This window comes from Alligator sinensis, unplaced genomic scaffold (genome assembly GCF_000455745.1).
Source record: "Alligator sinensis unplaced genomic scaffold, ASM45574v1 scaffold73_1, whole genome shotgun sequence".
In the NCBI taxonomy this organism is placed as follows: domain Eukaryota; kingdom Metazoa; phylum Chordata; order Crocodylia; family Alligatoridae; genus Alligator; species Alligator sinensis.
In genome coordinates, this window is record NW_005841838.1 from 3,330,431 (window position 1) to 3,347,243 (window position 16,813).

General features: G+C 42.7%; 1 protein-coding gene across 1 annotated transcript in view; it reads right to left on the reverse strand.

The window, feature by feature from the left end:
- Window positions 1–16,806, reverse strand: part of EMP2 (epithelial membrane protein 2) — a 40,842-nt gene extending 24,036 nt beyond the window's left edge. The window contains exon 1 of the mRNA XM_025203236.1: window positions 16,610–16,806. The gene's annotated coding sequence lies outside the window, so the exon portion shown is untranslated. The remainder of the gene's footprint in view (window positions 1–16,609) is intronic.
- Window positions 16,807–16,813: the final 7 nt, after the last annotated feature.

Genomic DNA, 16,813 nt, shown 5'->3' on the forward strand with positions numbered 1-16,813 from the left:
ACCGGGGCCCCCCCTCTCCCACCCCTCCCCCATGGCAGGGCCCCCAATGGCACAGACCCCAGCCAGCATCTGGCCATGCTGCCCTTCCCCTCCACCCCCTGTGCTTGCTAACACTGAGAATTGTCTGTGTGTGTGTCTCCAATTTCACTGGAACAAAGGCAAACAAAACAGTGTCAGCTTAGAAGCCAGTGGCTTGCAAATGCAAATGCACCCTGCAGATAAAAAATCTTGAAACTAATGAGAGAAATGCATTTGTTTTCTTTTATAAGTCTTGATGAGCTGATAAGCTTTGTGTTCTTATAAGCTCCCAGCTGGCTGCTGGCTTGCTGTCTGTGTTCAACAGGGGACAGAGCGAGGTGTGAGAAATGACCTCATTTGCAATTAATGCAACCAGTGAGTGCCGTCAGTTTGCTGCAGACAGTATGTAGAAGCAGGGAGAGGAAACTCAGTATCACCAACAGATGCATGCACTGCACACAAGTAGTCCTCCCCTATACCTCCCCACTTGCCTCAGGGTGCTAGCCAGGGGCCAGGGTCTGGCAATGCTCCCCGCCCCTTGAGTGAAAAGAGGGGGGAAAAGCCTGGCGAGGACTGCTTCCCCCTCCAGGCACACCCTAGCTGGGGACTGTGCAGGCCAGGATGGGGGTTTAAACCCCTCCCTAATCATGGCATCCTGCCTGGGCCTGGCTACACCCCCTGCCTCAGTTCAGCACTGTAAAAGGGAAGGGAAGGCTGTTCTAGTGCCCCCCAGCTTCTAAACTGAGCCACTGCAGGTATGTGCCTGTATTTCCTGAATCAAAAGTGAATGGCTAATCACTGGCAAATCAGGTCAATCTCTGCAGTTTAGAATAACCTGAAAAGATTGAATCAATTCAGGCTCAGGCTTTATGAATGTCTGTCTCTAGCCCTACTGTCTACACAGAAGTCATCATATTGAAGTGCATTAAGGACTGACTAACTTACCCAGCTGGGGCACAGGGTAGAATCCAGGATGTCTCTAACTCAGGCTGGAACCGGAGAACTTTGCATTGAGGATACAGACAAAAATCACAAGTGCTGAACATTATCTATTTGCCCATAAGGCACTAAGGAAAAATCCGAGAAACTGTCAGCACAAGGAAGCATGGGATATGTCCGCAGACATGGACAAGTACTGGAACTATGAGGACACACTAATGTGGGGAAGGCTGAAGGAATGCCCAGATCTGGATGAAGGTAATCCTGATGCACAGGCCATAAAGCCACCTGCTGTTGTTAACTGAGCAGTGAAGTCATACCAGAAAAGACTGGTAAAGGATCCTGCCAAACCAGTCAGAATACTTGTAGGAAACAGCTGCACCAAGCATTTGAGAATTTAGAATGCAGGCCAAACAGCAAGTCTTTCCGGCACGATTAGGCTGAACTTTCTAGAAGTCAGTGGTAGCATGAGATTAAAGCAGAACAACACTGTAACTACCCAAAACTGTAACTAAGACTACATGCTTTAAAGTTAAAAGAAAAACACACATTGGTGGCACAAAAAGTCTGCTACCTTGTGATACATCACAGGATTTCTTGATCTATATGACAATAGCTTCATTTTACTCAGTGCTCTTGTGCAACATCTCATGGTGTCTTGTGACATATCACAGAGAAATTTGGAATCCAGCTCATATTGATGTTGTACCTTTGTACCTTCATCTGCATAAAGTTCATTGGTTTGTAAGAAATTGAAACAAATTTTCATTCTATTTTTCATGCACCGAAGTTAGGGGTGTATTTTCCACAAAAAAGTAAAATAAGTTTTTTCAACTGAATGGATTATTTCCAAGCTAGCCAAAGCTTTCATCTTATTTCCTAGTCTGCTAGAGCCTAAATTGTCAATAGCACATAAGACAAAGGATTCAGGAAACTTCATGCTGTGGGAATAACTCCTAGGCCTGTGCGAGTCAGCAGCAATCCGATCCGGCTTCAGATCCGGCTGCTTCAGTTGCCAGGGATCTGATCTGGAGCTCCGGGCCGGGTTTCTGCTTCGATCCGGCCGAAGCGGCTCTGAAGCTTTGGAGCCGCCTTGGAGATCCAGTCATAGGGTATAATGGGGAATCAGTGAAATATCTATAACTTTGTTGTTTTTTGTCTGATTTGGATGAAATGTGCAGAGGTGGTAGCCTCTGCTGAGCGCATGAAGCCTGCCAAGTTTCAAGATCAGTACAGGGGTTGGGGGAAACCGTACCCCAAATTCTTAAAAGCAAAACTCATGTCACATCTGTGTTACACCATAGTGGGGTGAAAACTGCAGGGGTGGTAGCCCCTGGTGAAGCCACAAAGCCTGAGAAGTTTCAAGAAGATTGGTGCAGGGGTTTGTGGGGAACTGTACCTCAAGCTGCTGACAGGCAAAACTCGTGACATAGATGACCCTGTGTGTGTTAAGGTGCAGCAGGATGAAAACTGCAGGGGTGGTGGCCCCTGCTCAGGCCACAAAGCCTGCCAAGTTTCAAGAAGATTGGTGCAGGGGTTTGGGGGGCAACTGCACCTCAAGCTGCAGACAAGCAAAACTCATGACATGGCTGACACCGTGTGTGTTAAGGTGCAAAGCTGCAGGGTGGTAGCCCCTGCTGCGGCCACAAAGCCTGCCAGCTGTTGAGATCGGCGCAGGGGTTCTGGCTTCTGGGACCCTGCACCCCTAGCTGCTGACCGACAATACTCGTGACATGGGTGCATGCGCAACTGTGTCTGTCTTGAGTGTGGGAGACACTACTGCAGGCCTGGCTGCTAAGCTACTGTAACTACTAATAACTGGCTGCAGTCATGGGAACAAGCTGCAATGCTGTTCAGGCTCCAGCATTGGGGGTCTTACTCAGGCACTTGGCTGCCATCACAAAAAGGTCCCCCATCTCAGCTACAGTCAAATCAAAAGTCTGCCACCTGGATGACCTGGCCCAGGGGGCCAAATCTGGCCTATAGGCCATGAGTGCATGTAAATGTGTGGGGACTTTGCTCCAACATACTGTAATTACAGCACATTGGAAAAGACTTGATTAATCGAGTCTACTGGAGCATGCTAATTAGCATGGTCCAGCAGCCTCCACATCTCGTGTATTCAAAATCCCTGTGCTTCAAAATGATGGTGGGGGTGCTTCAACCAAAGCTCATTGAACGAGCTTTAAAGTGCACCTACTGCTGTTTTGAAGTGCAGGATGCTGAATACACGAGGTGCTGCGGACTCTTTGATTGGAGCAGCTCTCATTCGGCTCTAATGAAAGCACAGCCCCTCCCTGCCGCCCCACCTCCAGATCAAGACAGTGCATGTGTTTGACACTGACTTAGACCTTGTATGTAAACCCTGTGTGCAGCAATGTATCAATAGCACTCTGTCTAAAGAGTTATTGCAGTTAGAGGTGATAAGCATCCTGCTAAAAACTTCTATACTGGTGTTTCCCAGCCAGTGTGCCGCAGCACAAGTGTGCCATCAGAAATGAACAGGTGTGCCACGGAATTTTACTATGGCAATGAACTACGATAGGTATGAGGATGGGGAATGCCTTAACAGGTGTGCCATGGAAAATTTGTATAAATGTAAGTGGGCTGGAAAAGGTTGGGAAACACTGTTCTATACTACTTTTCTATAGTATATACTTGTATATTTTATATACTCTTCTCTAGTACATAAATGTTACAGTCGGAATGTAATTTACCAGATGAAATTACAGCATTACCAAATAATGCTACATCCCCTCTTCCATAGGTTTCCTTATACCTATTCAGTTCCCAGGAAACTTAGAACTTGGGTACTTGATGTATATGCTAAATGTATATTTATATATTGAGAGGCAAGGATGTTGTTGTGGACTCAGCTGCATGGTTGGGAGAGACGAGCTTTTGAATGTTGGTCTAACAATGCCAACCATGCTGTTGGTCCAAAAAACAGCACTCAAATAAATCCTTACCTCTTGCATAATTCCCAGATCATCACAGCTACAGCAATACTCTCACACTATTTACTATGTTAACTCTTTTAGCCCTATGCATAGAACATTCACAAGCAACACCTAGGTGACCCTGTATCAAGATCTGATTTGAAATGGTCTGACTTGGTAACAGTGCTCCACACAACTGTGAGGCAGACCTAGATTTTATCCCCAGTCAATGTCTTATTAAGATGGGAGCCAAGATAGAGAGTAGTAAGATGGTAGTCCAAGGCACCAAACTTAGCAGCAGCTTTTCTTCTCCCACTGTTCTGGTCTTTGTATGGAGACGTAAGTTCAAAACTTGTTTTGATGCTCAGACAGTATGGTGGCAAGGGCTATGTAAGAACCTAAATAGAAATGGTCTGTCTTTTTTTACCACACCATAACAATTCCTTGGGACAGTTAATACACTACCATGAGAGAGAAACTAAGGCTGTTTAAAGATGTAAAAAATAAAAATAAAAACCACCCCAAAACCAGCAATTTACTTTAAACTCAGCATGCTCCCATGCCAAGCCCAGTACATGCCCAAGAAGAGGCATCATATTAACTTAATCCACCTCACCCAACATTTGTATCGATTGGGTGCTTCAGCAGGGTGTTTCTGGTGATTTTTTCTAATAGCTGATTGAATCAGCTTTACATAAAAGCACCAAAAAGCCTTGCTGAAGTGCCTAATCTAAAAAGACGGTTTAGAGCCAGCTTGAACTAATGCACTGCTGCTTCTGGTAAAGCAGATGGGGAGTGTTTGGGGGGGCGGGAATTGCACCTCCCAATACACACACACATCTGTCAGCAGCCTAAAAGTACTTTTTGTTTTCACTTGCAAGTCTGGTTTTACTGAATTGAGCTCAGAGTTGCTAAAGGAAGCATAATTTAGGGAGATCTTCAGAAAAGTAGTTTCCTAGAGTCCATCTCCTGCATAGTTGAATCTCCCATCCAATATGTGCATGGTACAGTGGTGTAAAAGCATGTAGCGTAGCTTACAATATACAAATAGGCTGGATGTACTACAGCCCTGGGTGCTCAGGCTTTTAGAAGTAACGGGAACCTCCACTTGCATTGCTAAGGAGCACTTGTTACAAGAGAAGGGCTGAGCTTTGGACCAGCCATGCACAGCGTGGCAGAACTGAGACCAAAGGTTTGGAGGTGTGAGTCCATTTTGTGTCAACAGTCTTACAAGAGAGGGGAGAGAGCTGCTCACTCACTTCTACTGACTTTTCAAAGTCCTTCAAAGACTTTTCAAAGTCCTCCAATAACACAGCAACTATAAAGTCACCAAGTGTTTCAACTTGTTTGAGGTGCAATACCCTTCATTTTCAGTTTCAGAACTCAGAAAGGACAGCTGGCTCCTGGTGCTAGACTTGTGTTTTGGTGCTCCCATTCCAGGCTGTATCAGGATCTGAGGATCTTGTTGATACAGTTGCAGTAACTAGATGTGTTTTATGATTCAGCTGTATAGAGAACTGGAGATCCTTATATTTAGGTTGTCAAGGAAACAAAGCTTGCATCATTAAAAAGCAAAACCCTGAAATTTCACATACACCTTAGGAAGTCTAAATGTGTATTGTATAACTCAATAAAGCAAGCCTTTTATTATGACCAGGGGGGTTGGGTGCGTGCATACCATTATTTATGTTGGAACTGCATAGGAGTGACTAGGGAAAGGTAAATTAGCATATTCATTGGCCTAACTATCATCCCAGTGCAGTTTCATTAGCACACCTTTCAGATGAACTTTCACTTATCAGTGACAAAATCTAGTTCTGCCTCAGAGTTTGACCAAGGGTGGTCAAACTTCCAAACTCTTCTAACTATAGACCAAAATCTTGACCCAGCTGAAAGCTACGGGACACTAAACTGTTCATAGTCCACAGTCAGTTCACCACTCTTATTTCAGAAGCCACATTTAAAAGTGTTTGCAGCGCATGGGCCAGTTTGGCCACTCCTTGTACAGACAATACCATTATCCTCCTTCCTTGCAAACAGCAGAATGGAGCAGATCCTGCATCTGCTCGAATCCTGATGCAAGGCAAGTGTTGTGGATAAGTTTTTAGTCCAAATGACAAATAAAGAGTCTGGAGGTGCTTTGTTTCTCTGTCCAGGTCAGCTCCCCTTTTGCCTGTTGGCTCTAGCTTGGGACTACTTGTTGGGACTGGCTTCTCTTCCCACAGGCATCTGACAGCGAGCCAACGGAAGGATGACGCCTATTAAAATAACAGCCCGGCCCAAGAGTGCAACAAGTACATCTGACCTGAAGCACCCAGCTTCAAACTGGAGCATTTCATTAAAACATTTGCAAGAATCAAACTACTCTGAGCCTGCTTGTGAGAGCTCACTGCTTGAGCACTGTGGAGGAGTCCCTGTACTCCGTCCTTCTCACAAGAACTTCATCCGTAAGAACTCTTGCAGAGTTTCAAATCTTAAGAGATGAGTCACTTGAAAAATACAACCCTTGAATCATTCATTTCTGGTTTGGGGGGTTTTTTTGTTTTGTTTGGGGGGGGGGGTTGGTGTTTCTAAAAAAGGTGTTTTATCTCATCTGAAAGACCCTGCTTTACTCTGACCTGCATTCAGAGTAATGGCAGGGCAGCTGCACATCCTGGGTAGCTCTGGTGCATGGGGCAGTACTGGCTGCTGTGCTGCTGTCCAGCAGCATGGCCAGTTGCCAGCGTATTTTTCTGTCCCCTATCCCAAAGGCAGCTCTGTGCTGCTGTCCAGGTTGCCTTCCTCAGTTACGCTAGTGCCTGTACTTGACTTTTAAGCGTTGCGGGCTTCTGTGGCTGAGAAGCAAAATACAGTAGTTTATATTCTCTCCCTCCAGCGTAGAGAGTAGATAATGCTCATATTGGAAGTTGATGCCCTTAACTTCCCCTTATTGTATTATTGGTTCAGCCTAGCTTCATATTGAGGTGTAACTGTGAAGCCATTCACGCTGTCTGGCTGCCAGAGTGGTTGCCTGGCCCCATTAATCAGGCTCCTAGCCCTCCCTCCTCCTTTTCTCTTCCTCCCCATTTAGTTCCCATTTGCAGGCTTGGTCTTCACTAAACAAGTAGTTTGGTTTTTGCAGCTTCTGTTTTAAGTACTGTTTTTCTCCCTCTTTTACCACACACCAGGAAGGGTATTAACATTACTTTTATTTTTATATCATTGTAGTGTACAGGGTCCCAATCAGAGTTCAGATTTGCATTATGCAACGTACAACACACACAGAGGCATACATGCACCCACACACACAATTCAAAAGACTTTCTCTGACCTACAATTTAGCATGTAGTGAAAGAAGACTACAGCAAACACATAGGCAAAACAAATTAACAGTGAGACTATAAGGTTTATTAAAGACTAAATAGAGGAGAAAGGAGTCAGCAAGTGTATTGAAAAAGTCATGATCAGACAGGGAAATCCGCACTGGAGAATGAGTAGGACAGCTGATCCAGATTTGCAGGTTGAACAAATGAAAACAGGAGGCTGACTACAGGCAGGTAAACTTAGGAATTATACAGTCTTACCGCTTTCTAACACTGTTAATGAAAAAGACATCTTAATCTCTGTTCCCTTGAATAGAAACAGGTTTTACATTTGTAGGAACCTGAGTTCAGGAGGGCATAGTCAAACAAGGTTCCAGTTATTCCTGGGCAGCAATTTTGCAAAATAAAATAATGCAGAACACTGAAATCCCTGTAGTTAATTGTTTGTTTTGCCCTCCACTTTGAGGATTTATTTCTCTGTCAGTTGTTGCTGTATGAATAAGTTTAGAATTGAACTTAAACCTGCTCCATATCTCCCCTCATGTGCCTCTGTGACAGTAGCAAAAGAGGTCATCGAGTTATTAAGGACTGAATAAGTAGAAAAAATATCAGTACACACTATTAGAAAATCATAAGCTAGTACCCTGTCAGGGAGGGAAGTAGATGTTAATTCTACTCTACTGGAGGATCGCTACTGGAGTTCCTTTATTGTCAGGCATATACTTAATGAATGAAGCTAAAATATAAAAGCTAAAGTAAGCCTAGTGAACACTAAATGATATTCCTTTGCTGCTAGGATTTAAAATGCAATTAAGTACCCAAACAAAATTTAGGGGCAAAGGTAACAATTTGGCTATCAGAAGGTAAAAGCAGGCGCTCCATATCATTATATAAAAAATTGTGAGTAATTTTGTATACATTACCTCAAACATTTTTCCAGTTTAAAAAAATGTATACCTTTGATTTCTAATACTGTATTTACTCATATACCACACATACCTTTTCCCCAAAAATAAGATGCCTAACATTGGGATGCCTATCTTAAACCAGGAAGCTAATTTCCTGCTCAAAATAGAATCACCCTGCTTGATTCTGGCTCCACAATGGAGCAGCAGCGGCATCATTATTCAGGCAACTGAGAGAGTCAATTGACTTAATGGCTCATTGTTCTTCATTCCACAAGTAAAGATCATATTTCCTTTCTAACAGTCTTGATGTTCCACTAATCTTACGGAAATGTTGCTGTCTGCTTAGATGCTTCTGGTCTCTCTCCTGCTATTTCACAGCTCTGCAGACTCTTTACTTCTTTTAAAAATCGGAGATCTACCCATGGCAACTAGTCTTCAGCAGCATCTAGGTTTTCAGCTTTCAGTTAAGTAGGAAAGGAAGGATGAGTCAGCTGAACATCAGGGTCTGTCTATACAACCTAACTCGGGAAAAATCTTCTCTGCTTCATTCTGCCTTCCCCAAAACAAGGTACATGTCTTATTTGCAGAGGGGAAGGAGGGTGTTGTATGCAAGAAAATATAGTATTCCAAGACCTCTGAGAGGATCTTGGTTTAAAAAAAAAAAGGGGGGGGGGGTTCTTTATAGTTTTTCACACCAAATGTAGTGTCAAATGTGACATGCAAAAATATAATTTAAAGAACCAGCTGGCTACACATGATTTGCACAAGTAAAATCAGCCAGGATGTAGCTCCAAATGGCTTATCCATCTTTAGTAACATCTAACATGGTTTCTATGAAGGCCATCCAAAATGCAGAGCTAGTGCAAGGATTGTAGCACTCTACTGGAACTCTACTGGAGTTACCTTATTTGTATGTGCACTGAAAGGAATAAAAAATAGGTAGGGAAAAGGTAATTATTTTAGGCTTATTCCCATAAGATGTTGTTTACCTTCAACTTCAGTCAACGATAAAGATGGAGTAACTGCACCCTCATGAAACTTAAGAATTCTGTCTTTAAATCAATCCTAGAATTTCCACATATCACAACTCAGCCATGACACCACCAGCACATGCCTCTTAAATTTATATTCAGAAAAGGAACCACATGTCTTTACAAAGTTACTAGCAGGAACAAAGGATACCACATAAAAAAAGGTCAAACAGAATGGTTAAATTTACAAGACACATGTTGTTCAAGAACATCTATTAGTAAAGTGATATGAAAGAATTAATGAGTTGTTCCATTGATTTTGATTTTTTTCACAAGCTATTATTGTAGCCTAGTAATTTTCTTAGTAAATTTTCATCTCCTGCAAAACATTTGTCACATGCACTTTTAAATGCTATATGAGAGAGTTAAATTATATCCTTAGTGTATATTCTGTATTATTTCAACATGTAGTTTTCTGGTCAATTCATATTACCATTTTAAGTAGATACCAGTCCAAATACCTTCTACTATTTCAGTATACACAGTGATTAAGGTAGTAGTGTACTTGTTAAAATACTGATTTGCTTACTTTTCCTTAACATACTGTGTACATTGAAGAAAATGTCTGCAAGGATAGAACAAGTTCTACTAGGCATTTGAGTTCCACGGCAGGTCAGTCAGGTTATACTAACAATTCGCTCTAAGTAGTATCCCTACGTGTTGTAACATTCTTTTCTGGTATTCAAGTGATCCTCAGCACTCTTTCAAATTCCTTCCTGTCTTTGAAAGAAATCTAGTTATTTCTGCTCCTCACATTTCTGGTTTGTATAGGAGAGTAACAACACAGGCAGTAATCTCTAGACTGATCACTAAAGGTGCACCAATGCATCGGTCCAATATTGGATTGGTACCGATATAAAGAAAATTGTCTATATCAGAAATCGGTCTGAAGTGGCCAATAATTTGCACGATAAATGGCCTGTGCATGCAGTGCAACACATAAGCAGTGAGAAGCACAGCCGGCAGCGTGGAGAGCTTCGAGCAGCTGGTAAGTCTGGTGTGGTGGAAGAGGAGGAGTATGGGGGGGGCAGATCAAGGCCCCACGGTGAGGGAGGGAGCAGGGCTGGGGTAGGTGCTGCCCAGCTGGGACACGGCTGGGTGTGTGACAGAGCTGTGCCTTGTCCGGGGGCATGGGAAGGGAGGGTGGGCAGCTCCTGCCGCTGCACACAGCTTGTTCGGCGGCTTGTCCACTCATCTGGTGACTCCCTCCGCTGCTCCAACCGTTTGTCTGGGAGGGCATGGGGGGCATGTGCCCCTGGATCTGCATGAGGCAGGAGACAGCGGGGGGCTATGGGGTGGCTACAGCGAGATTTTTTTTTTTGAGGGGGTGGCTGCAGCCCACACTGCCCTGTGCAGATCTGGGGCACACGCCCCCCCCGCCCCGTGCTCTCCCAGGGTGCATGCAGCAACAAGAGCTGCACCTCCCCCCCACACCCCTCCGGACAAGCTGTGGCTCCATCCCACGCTGTGCCCCGCCTCAGCTGAGCAACACCTACCCCAGCCCCAGCCCCATTCTGTCCCTCACCACGGGACCTTGATCTGCACCCCCATGCCCCTTCCCTCCCCTTTCCCCTTCCACCACACCAGACTTACCAGCTGCATGCAGCTGTATCAGAAATTGGATCAGTATCAGTCGATATTCCTCCTTAAATTCAGCTATCGGTATCAACTCCAAAATTTTCTATCGGTGCACCCCTACTGATCGCGGACAAAACAAACGGTTAAGAGGAACTAAAGTTTCTTACGGGGGGATGGTTCTTCTGGGAACAGTATTTTCCATTTTCATAAGCAATCTGGATCCCTTTCGCCCACAACATTTTGTACACTGGTTTCTAGTTCCAGTTAAGAATTATACAGGACTGAATTTAGAGCCCACTAGCATAGTTACAGTAACATTGAGGAACAGGTTAATGCCAGTTTCACTGCAGGTGGGGCAGGGAAATTGCGGGGGATAACTGTAATTCAAAAAAAGCTTCAAAGGAGACTTTTGGGGGTTCACATCAAGCCAGTGACTGACTCCTTGCATGACCTTGTCACCCCCTTTCTCAGTTGTATTCTGCCACATTTTGGTGGAGCAGTGTTTCCTTTCCCAGTGTAAGATGGGAAACAGATTTTGAATGCCTAAACTGCTCTAACAGGGTCTCTGGTGACAGAAAACTGAAGTGAATCTCATCCAACTAATCCTGTGTAGAATATTACCAAAAAGTCTAAGCAAAAGACATTTGTTGCACTGCTTTTAGTCATAGTCATAAAATTCTCCCAGCTTAAGTCAACAAATGATCTCAATGCAACACAGACTACAGTCTATTAAAACTATTATTCCAAATGTGCTGGAACAGCTAGCATGACTTTTTTGTTGTTCCACCTAAGCAGCCAGCAAACAACAGTAGAAAAAGTCGCTATTGAGAGAAATGCATTTAATGCAGTAAAAATGAAAGCTGATATTGTTCTAATTTTGGCACGTGCTCTTGTAGATTGTAAGGAATCTAATACATTATGTTCACAGCCTTAAAGTTTTCAAATTGATAACTTTAATTTGGCTATGAGCAAAGACTAAAGTTTCTGAAGATTAATTGTTTTGCTTTCAGCTATCATAACGTTTACATATCAACTGTCAAGAACAAGAGTAAAAAAAATATATCTCTAACTGCACAATAGCCAGCCATGAACTAAAAGGACCAAATTTTTCCACTACAAATATTTTATTCCATAATTCTTTCAGGGCTGGGAATTACTTGTAGCATATGACTGGACCTAAAACTTAACTGAGGACAAGCAGCCTATTGTTGATGATCTGTTCTGTCGCATCTTGATTCTGAACTGGTACAACTAACATGAGGAATTTATTAACCAATTAAATTAGGTTTCTATCAAATGGACTCTCATTTCCTTTTAATATCTCCTGTCTGAACAAGAGGCCACAGTGACTTCACCAAAGGGGCACTTGTGCTTCACACGACTCCAAATGGGAAATTGAACAGTCCAGATAGCACTTTGCTTTTCCCATTACTAACTGTGGCTACTTTGTTCCATCCTGCACACTCCAGTGCTGAATTTACCCCCATGCCTTTTTTGTAATAGGGTAGAGCAAGACCATTATACTTGCAGACAAGTCTGTTAGCTTTTTTGGTTTGGTTTTGTTTTTAAAGGGTAAATACCTTAAATTTTTAATTCCTTGTGTTGACAGAAGCCATCTGCTGGTAGTCTTTAGTCCAGATGTCAGTTTGCAATTACTGAATTTTCCATTATAGTATGATGGACACACAAGGCCTGTTAACTTAGCATTTAACTATCCCTTCTTCTAAATTTCTTTTGAACTATAGTTATAAATTTGAAATGATCTATACTGATATCAGCCTTTTGCTCTTCTCTGTTCCACACCTGAACCTCCCATTATCAGTTCAAGAACAGTCACTAGCATGCTCCAGTGCTACTCTCAGGTTCTCTGTCTTAGAGAAACTGGGGTGCAAGCTCAGGCCCCCTCTAAACTATGCTAGACACATACATAGTGCAGCTTGTGTCTCAGCAATGGGTCCATGCTCAGCAGTGAGGCAATACAGACTTAGCCTCAGTCTCATGTGGGTTACTTGCCTTATCAGTATTAGCTCTCTTCTGCATTTGATGGTATTCAGTATTTCTGTTTCCCATTTGCCTCCTAGTGGTTTTCCTACACTTGTTCTCATACTGAATAGTACTCAATATTCATGGGAATCTTGATTTTAGAGCCCTTAAAGGAAGATTCTGACACCACATAAAAGATGCAAGTGTCCAGCTTTTTTTTCTCCAATTTGTGACAGCTGCAGCTTTTTCTACCACATCTGTTACACTAAAGCTGTTTGGATGCTGCATGATGGTACAAGTTATAATTTTTTTTTTATAGAACAAAAGAGTGTATAGGTTAACTGCACAGCACAATAGAATCTCAAAATCTCTGAATTCCAATGGACTTTTCCATATGAGAAAAGTATGTTGAAAGAGGACTCTCTTAACTTAATTCCTAGTTCAAATAAATCCTACTTGTTACAGCTGCCAGGCACCCTGCAAGCTTCCCCACAAAGATTTTTTTGCAGTACTTCTCATATGTGAGCTGCAATATATTGCATTTTCAGTCTTGGAAGTACCTAGTTACAAGGTTGCATACCCTAAATAAGGAGCCATATTTTCTCTGAGTCCTATGTTTCCCTATTGTCATGTTTTCCTAAACAAATATAGCTACATATGCAGTATGTTAGACACACACACACAAAAAGTAATTTATGACATTCTCTCACCCCAAGACAACTTGTTAATTGTGTTGGTGAAATGAAGGCCAATACTGTATTAGGGCATAAACTTCCCTGGACTTGCAATAAATCCACTTCAGATGTATGCCAAGGGAGTTGTCACAAGCAGTGGGAGGGCCCACCCGGAAATCTTCAGTTAGGCTCTTTTGCTCCCGAGGTTGCTGTGGCTTTCACTTGTATTTTATGTTCAATCCAAATTGTCCCTATCCCTCTTTAACAATCTCCTTATGGATGTACAGAGAGACTGGGTGTGCATGTACATGAGATGCTAACTGTACAGCAACCTAATAACACTGTGCAGTAGCGTGCCAGGCAAAAACTGTGCTAATACACTACTGTGCAGTAAGATTAGGCTACTGCACAGTAAGCATCACTAAAAAGCCATGCACTGGTGCTACTGAGCGGTAGTGCAAGTTACTGTGCGTTGATTTAGTACTTGGTTAACTACAAGTGCATTCATGAATGTGTAGATGTACCCACTGTCTCTTCTTTTGTTCATATACTGAGAACAGCAAAGGCACGAGTCCAAAATTATGTATATTGGGGCTGTCTTCATCTGGAAGATTACTTTCTCTATGGGGCCAAGGTCCCACATTTTCATGTCCTTCAATCTTCTTAAAGTAGCTGGAGTATTTGTATGAGAAGTTTAAGACTGCCGACGCTTACCATCTGTGACCTTTTACTGTGCAAAAACCCAGTATGTTAAATGAACCTACAAGTTATATACGTGTTTATATTATATATGACTCATCTGCTTAATATTTAGTCGGTGTTCTATTAGCCTCCGCTGAAGATCTCTGCGAGCACTACCTCTACTCTGCCAGAGGGTTGTATTTTAATTTCACACCCAAAATGTGAGGTCTTGCGTGGCTTGTAGGCACCATCATTAAGCCAGCTCAGGAAACTCAACGGGCAGATTGGTGAGGCATAATGACATGTTTTTCCCAGTCACTGAAGTAGCACTCCTTCTATTGAATGAATTCAAGTTATCAGGCTCTCCCTTGAATCCCAGCCAGCAAGATCTATTTTCTCAGAATTCAGACACTTATTTTCTGATGAATCATCTCTCTCTCTCCCTCCCAAACATTCAAGCTTTCAACAAAAGTAATATAGTAGTATTGAAACCATACTATTGAAACCACAGAAATTAGTAAAACACCAACAAAAGCATGCAGATTAGAAGTTATCCATGGGTGGGAGGTCCCTTATGCAGTGTCTTAAGTTTCCCCTTTTCTCTCTGAGATCCATATGATTCTATAGCAAAGTTTCACATTCTCTGCATTGCCATACTTTTAAGTGTGGTACTACAGTGACAGAGAAAGGGGAATAAAAAGGTGCACTTAGTAAAAGCTGGTATATCCAAAGACAGAATTTTCAGTCACTAAGGTAAGTAATACTGAAGGAAAAAATGATTGAAGTATACTGAGAGTTTAGCTGCAGAATTCTGGTTTCCCAACACTGTCCAACTGCCTTCAACAGTGACCTAAGTCACTACATATAATAAGCACGTCCTTACATGCACTAATGTACTAAAGACCTGGGAAACAATATTGTTTAGTTGCCTATAACAAGTGCTTTATGGGGCTGCAGGTCAGGAACAGTTTGCCATTTCCAACTAAAAGAATACCATCATCAGTCAGTATTCTTCCTCAAAATTAATCATCCTCTAAGTATATCCATTGCACTCCCAAGTTTCACCTTGGGCTTTTTTGTGGTTATCTAGTTAGCACGCTGGTTTATGGTTCTTCTGAAACAAACTCCACTTAGCACACAGCTGACAGAGAAATCTGTAAAAATGCCATTGATCACCATGAGTAGTGAACCCTCCTTCAACAACTTGGTATCCACAATAGCATTTACACTCCAACTTAAAAAATTAAAGTGAAAATGATGATACAACCATATCAGCAGTTCTCCAGTCATAGTGCCACCCTAGTGACAGCTCAAGTCTTTGCATAAAATGTATCAGCTTGTAATAGTGAATGCTTTGGAGGTTTTAACATGTATCTTGTATGTACTTTATTTGTTTCTCTTGATAAAGATGAGGAATATCCAAATACATGCTGCACTCCTTATTTTGGCATTTACGCTGCCATGCAAATGTATTTTGAAAGGCAGTTGTACAACCAACCTAAGGATAGGACTATATGGTCCACTAAACCCATTTTTCTTTCCTAGTAAGGGTCAAAACCACTCCCACACTGCATGGATTAATGCCACATTCTGTCTGTGAAGATGTCTCTCTTGAGGGGCTGTTATGAGAAATACAAGTCCACAGCGTCTTTCTTTTTCCCACTTGAGCACTGCTCTAGATTAACTGACAGAAAACCTCAGAACCTAGAAACTGAGATCAGACTGGACTTGAAGATGCATTATAAATACTTCATATGGCAAACTAAAAGGCAGTTCATTAAGAAGATGATCAGGCCTGTTTGGTACATGACAGACTAATGGGGTTTGATGTGCATGAAAGTGAATAAAATCTGCTACTTTCCAGTTTTGTGGAGCTTGTAAGTAAAAGATTGTGACCATTCCACTATATCCTTAAACAGTATCTAAACCTACCTAAGATGATGCAGGGATCCTAGGCTGCAATCAGGATAACTGAGGACTTACAAAATGCAGTAGGAGCTTCCTTCAAACTTAGACTCATATGCATCTGTTTTAAAGCGAGGCACATTGAATATGCTTTGAGAAAGAGCTCTTAACAAACCCAGTGAATAAACTGTTTCTGTCGATCATCTATTCCTGACGGTGCTAAGAGAAAAGTGTCTTTAGTACGTGGCAGCCATCTGAATTAGAGAGGGCTGTGTAATAGTCTTACTGGATATCTCCAAACATGGAGCAGGCCTCTAAAAGACAGGCAGCGTTAGTGAAAGCGTTGTGTCTGAATCTGTCGGGTAAACCCTCGCAAGTCCTGCAGCGTATCCGAAAAAGGCAGTAGCAGGCGGCTCTCGGCAGGCTGAAGGGCACCTTTAAAACTGCTGAATGGTTCAAGAGGAGGAAAGTTGAACGCACACAGATGTTGTAAACCAAAAATCTGTACTAAATTATATAGGTGTCCTTCCACCAGGGGGGGTTACAGTAGTTAAAAACCGGCCTGGAGTCCTAGTCCAGTCCCAACAACTTCAGAATAAATCACAGAGAGAAAGATTATTTCAAAATATATATTTTTTTAAACCAAACAACCGTTGGTCGCTTTGTCCACGCTTGAAATGAGATGGATCTGACACTTCTCCTTGACCCCTTCTTTCCCTCAACATCTCTCGGGGCTTGGCAAGGATTCAGCAGCGTCTTCGGGCGTGGGTGGCTCTCCTGGCTTTAGTCCGTAAGATCCCAGCAGCAAGACGGGTCCGGCCGCGAGCGGGGGAAGCGCTTCCCCGGGCCCTGCCC